Here is a 6000-nt window from a genome sequence, read left to right as displayed (position 1 = left end):
GCGGGAGTTCCACCGTCTACATCCGGATCGCCCTGCGCCTCGCCCTCCGGGTCGTCCCCGAGGTCAGTGTTGATGCGCGGGTCAAGGGGGGGGGGGGTACTGTAGTCGGTCCCTCTCCTTGTTCGGGCGGCGTTCGGCGGTCGACGTCACCGGCCTTCTAGCCATCGCTGATCCACTTTTCATTTTCCATTTTGTTTTGTCTGGTTTCAATTCCCCAATTACACGTTCATTATTTAACCCTCTTTTTCCCCCATGGTTTTTGTGCGTGATTGTTTTATGTATGTTCGGTCCGTTATTGTGGGCTCGGTATTACGACATGTTATTGGAATATTTGAGTAAAGTTACTTGTGTTACTCATCTCTGCTGTCCTGCGCCTGACTCCTCTGCACCCGCTACACCCAGACCACTACAACTGAAATGTGTCTTCCGCATTTAACCCAACCAGTCTGAATCAGGGAGGTGCGGCGCCTGGGGAACAGTCTAACAGGTTAGACTATATGGTTCAGCAGAAAATAGCCTAATTAATGAAAAAATTATCTAATCAACAATGCCACTATTTTCAATTAACTCTGAAACTCTTCCTACTATTAACTTTTTTCACAGCTGCCACCAGTTTGGCAGCAAAACATTTGCATCAAAGACATATTGACAAAGTAAAATAAATACAAGTGTGTAAAACATTTTTAAGGATATTTCATGCTGAAACGCTTATATTAAACATTAGTGGTATTCACAAAATTGATGGTTTATGCAGTGCCTTAAAGTATTCACACACCTTGACTTTTTCCACATTTTGTTGTGTTACAGTGTAACGGTGTTTTTCCTCCTCTATACCCGAAGAGGAGGAGTAGTGATTGAACCAAGGCGCAGCGTTGTGAAATGACATATTTTAATTAAACAAGACGGAAAAACACGAAACGAAAACACTTGAATATTTAACAAAATAACGTAGACAAACCTGAACATACGAACTTACAATATAACACGAAGAACGCACGAACAGGGAAAATAGACTACACAAAAAGAACGATGTACAAACAAACCGAACAGTCCCGTATGGCACGACAAACACTGACACAGGAGACAACCACCCACAACGAACACTGTGAAACAACCTACCTAAATATGACTCTCAATTAGAGGAAACGCCAAACACCTGCCTCTAATTGAGAGCCATACCAGGCAACCCTTAAACCAACATAGAAACAGAAAACATAGAATGCCCACCCAAACTCACGCCTTGACCAACTAACACATACAACAAACTAACAGAAATAGGTCAGGAACGTGACATACAGCCTGAATTTAAATTGAGATTTTCTGTCACTGGCCTACACACAATACCCCATAATGTCAAAGTAGAAATATGTTTGTGGAAATTTTTACAAATGAATTAAAAATGAAAAGCTGAAATGACTTGAGTCAATAAGTATTCAACCCTTTTGTTATGGCAAGACTAAATAAGTCATTGTAAATAAGAATTTGTTCTTAACTGACTTGCCTAGTTTAAATAAAGCTTACATTTAAAAAATGTAAAAGTTCAGGAGTAAATATTTTCTTAATTAGTCACATAATAAGTTGCATGGACTCACTGTGTGCATGATTTTCCAATGTCTACCTCATCTCTGTACCCCACACATAAGGTCCCTCAGTCGAGTAGTGAATTTCAAACACAAATTCAACCATAAGACCAGGGCAGTTTTCTAATGCCTCACAAAGAAGGGCACCTATTGGTAGATGGGTAAAAAAAAAACGACATTGAATAACCGTTTGAGCATGGTGAAGTTATTAATTACACTTTGGATGGTGTATCAATACACCCAGTCACTACAAAGATACAGGCGTCCTTCCTAACTCAGTTGCCGGAAAGGAAGGAAACCGCTCAGGGGTTTCACAATGAAGCCAATGGTGACTAAAACAGATAAAAACCTTAATGGCTGTGAGGATGGATCAACAACATTAGAGTTACTCCACAATGCTAACTTAAACGACAGTGAAAAAGGTGAAAAGAAGGAAGCCTGTACAAAATACAAAATATTCCAAAACATGCATCCTGTTTGCAATAAGGCACTAAAGTAAAACTACAAAAATGTGGCAAATAAATCAATTTAATTTCCTGAATACAAAGCGTTATGTTTGGGGCAAATCCTACACAACACATCAGTGAGTACCGCTCTTCATATTTTCTGCATCGTGTTATGGGTATGCTTGTCATCGGCAAGGACTAGGGAGTTTTTTAGGATAAAATAAACGGAATAGAGCTAAGCACAGGCAAAATCCAAGAGGAAAACCTGGTTCAGTCTGCTTTCCAACAGACACTGGGAAACAAATTCACCTTTCAGAAGGACAATAAGCTAAAACACAAGGCCAAATATATACTAGAGTTACTTTCCAAGACTACATTGAATGTTCCTTAGTGGCCTAGTTACAGTTTTGTCTTAAATCGTCTTGAAAATCTACGGAAAGACTTGAAGATCGCTGTCTAGCAATTATCAACAACCAACTTGACAGATCTTGAAGAATTTTTAAAAGAATATTGTACAAATATTGTACAATTCAGGTGTGCAAAGCTCTTAGAGACTTGCCCAGAAAGACTCACAGCAGTAATCGCTGCCAAAGGTGATTCTACAAAGTATTGACTCAGGGGTGTGAATACTTATGTAAATTAGACATTTCTGTATTTCATTTTCAATAAATTTGCAAACATTTCTAAAAACTTTGTCATTATGGGGTCTGTGTCTATTAAATACAATCCCTTTTTAATTCAGGTTGTAACAAAACCAAGTGTGGAATAAGTCAAGGGGTATGAATACTTTCTGAAGGCACTGTATTTCGGATAACATTTTCCAGCTTTGTCATTTTATTTAGATAGTTACAGATGCCTGTGATAATCCGAAATAGCCAAAAAGGCCACTAGATGTTATTTCATAAAATTCCAAAACAACTTTGAAAGTTATCAAAATCTGGTAGTTTACTGGTAAACTGAGACATTTTCCAATATTATACCCTCCTTTTGCAATCCTAGTCAAAACACAGATTAAAGTACATCAGTGCGTGCGTGTGTGTGTGTGTGTGTGTGTGCGTGCGTGCGTGTGTGTGCGTGCGTGTGTGTGTGCGTGTGTGTGTGTGTGCGTGCGTGCGTGTGTGTGTGCGTGCGTGCATATGGGTTGAAGTAGAAAAAGGGGTCTATTTTGTCCAAACAAGTCAAACATCTTATCAATATCAACAATGAGCTCTGAAGCAGTCCTGTTATGAATATTTAACAAGGGAGATTAAAACTACCAATGTACTGAGAAGACAGTAACCAGTGGCTACCAGGAAGACTTCAATGTTACTATGAATCATAGCTCTTCAACACAGAGCTGTAAATCAATAACCTATCAATAAGCTCTTTGCACTGACCGCTGTCAAGTGTATCAGAAAATCACACAACACAGAGAGCGTGGCTGTGAACCCTGACCTCTCAGCAACAAACTCCAACATGCTCCTGAAGAGGGGCACAATAACCAGGAAGCTCTGAGTAGATTTGCACACGTCTGTTTCCATGAGATTCCTAGTATTTGCCCACTTTGGATGATTTACAACCAGAAATTGGCCTGGCGGCTTGCTAACAAGGGGTCTTGTTGATCAGATTGATGAGGTGCTCCTGTTCTGAGGAGGTGATTTGTAACCTGTTTATAGCATCCAGCAAGTCCAGGAGAGAGTGTTTTCAAGAACTTCATTATTGACAAAATCATGCCAAAATATAGCCAAATAGGCCTACAGTCTGTAGCTGTATATTGTTAAGCTTTCTGTGCAGTCGAAGGAAAATGTACATTCAAGTTGCTGTCTGGTCCACTTTCTTGACTTTCGTAATTCATAATCTTATATAACATACAATACAGGGGGACCCAAACAAAAGAAGCATGCATGACTGATTGATGGAGAAACTGTAAAGATACACACTGATTTGAAGAAGAAATCTTATGATCATACACTCTTAGAAGAAAAGGTGCTACCTGGAACATAAAAGGGCTATTTGGCTGTCCCCATAGGAGAAACCTTTGAGGAAGGTTCCAGGTAGAACGCGATCCACAGAGGGTTCAACATGGAAACCAAAAGGGGTTCTCCTATGGGTACAGCCGAAGAACCCTTTAGGAACCCTTTTTTTTCTAAGTGTAGGACAGTTGGAAAAGAAATGAGACACAGTGTGGACAGAAGGGCACTATAGGGTTTTCTTCCTCATAACCACTGATTTACTAGTTCAGATGACAAGATTTGAAGGGAGAACAAGATGCTATCCCTCTGAGAGAAGAACTGTCTTGTGGTTTTGTTTCGACTGCGACACAGTAAATCATGCATTGTGTTCTCGATTGCAGCCCTATCTGGAGGGAGCAGTTGGCAGCTGGGGGTTCGGTCAGATTTGGCTTGTTGTTCCCATTGGGCTGTGGTTGAATGAGGGGAGGCAGTGGGTGAAGTTAAAGTAAGGTTTGTATGTGTGTGTGTGTGTGTGTGTGTGTGTGTGTGTGTGTGTGTGTGTGTGTGTGTGTGTGTGTGTGTGTGTGTGTGTGTGTGTGTGTGTGTGTGTGTGTGTGTGTGTGTGTGTGTGTGTGTGTGTGTGTTTCCTTAGCGCTTCACGTTTGTGTGGTTTGCGTGAGTGGGCCAGAGGAACTTGTGAGGTGATTAGATAGCGGTGTGGTTTTTATAGAGATGTCTCAACACTGATGGAGGCTCCACAACAGACTCCACTCTTACTGGATTCCAACCCCCATGATCTGCCTCTGACTGCTTTATGTACATAGGGGAGACTATTTTGATACACTGTGTAGCTTAATATTCTATGGTAAATTTGACAAGAATCCAAACATGCTTGAGTCACATGAGCTACATAATGGACTGTGGAGGCTCACAGTCCACTGAGCTGTTGATAATGTCTGAGAAAACCTGCTCGGGCTTTATAAAAGCCACAGATACATAAGATTAGTCTATCAGTGGTATGCTTATTTTGGTACCTTTATTTAACGAGGCAAGTCCGTTAAGAACAAATTCTTATTTACAATGACGGCCTACCCTAACCTGGACCAGACTGGGCCAATTGTGCGCAGCCTTATAGGACTCCTAATCAAGGTCGGTTGTGATACAGCCTGGAATCTAACCTGGGTCTGTAGTGACGCCTCTAGCACTGAGATGCAGTTCCTTAGACTGCTGCGCCACTCAAGAGCTTATCAGACCTTACTTTAAAGTCATTTGCCTTGTTGCAAAAGGTGACCCATCACTTTAGAGTGGAATGCAGTCAAGAAGATTCAGTTTAAACTTTCAGGGCTGGTTTCCCAGACATAGTTTAAGCCTAGTCCTGGATTTAATAGCACTTTCAACTGAGAATCTCCATTTAGCACAATTTTTTAAGTCCAGGAGTAGCAGACTTAATCGGGGTCTGGAAAGCAACACTCAAATAACTAACATATTGCACAGCCATGTTTTTTGAACTGCTGAGTTGTCTTCTGAAAGATTCACAGGGACTTTGTGGTGTTTAAGCGACAGCATTGCACAGGTAAAATACTATATATACTTTCCAGGAACAGCAGTCACATACTTTCTCTCTGCGCACATATGGTTTCAAGAACATTAGCTTGAGCTGCAGATATAGACTGGTGGTTCAGAGACAGCAAGTCAAAGCCCACGTTTATTTCTATAGCATGTTTGAGAAAGTTGAAAGAAAAAAACCACAAGCTGTTATCACAGCGACTCTTTGCAGCTATTTCAATCACATATTTGGCTGAGAGACTGTAGCGTTTACCACCAGGGTCTCTGGATGGTGAGAAAAGGAGAGAGAGAAAAAAGTTTGACTGACGAGATGATGACCTGCCGCAGCATTGATAGCGCCTGCTCTGCACTGTGTTTGGTTTCCTGTTCTGGCTCTGAGTTTACACTCTCCAATTCCTTCAGCTCTGCTCAGATAGATATCACTCTGCAATACTGCACAAGGTCAGTCTGCTTTGCCTTTACCTAAATGCAGTGTGA

The sequence above is a fragment of the Salvelinus fontinalis genome, chromosome 26 (genome assembly GCF_029448725.1).
Source record: "Salvelinus fontinalis isolate EN_2023a chromosome 26, ASM2944872v1, whole genome shotgun sequence".
NCBI lineage: Eukaryota > Metazoa > Chordata > Actinopteri > Salmoniformes > Salmonidae > Salvelinus > Salvelinus fontinalis.
The sequence above is the reverse complement of the archived record's forward strand: the minus strand, read 5'-3'. Positions refer to the sequence as shown.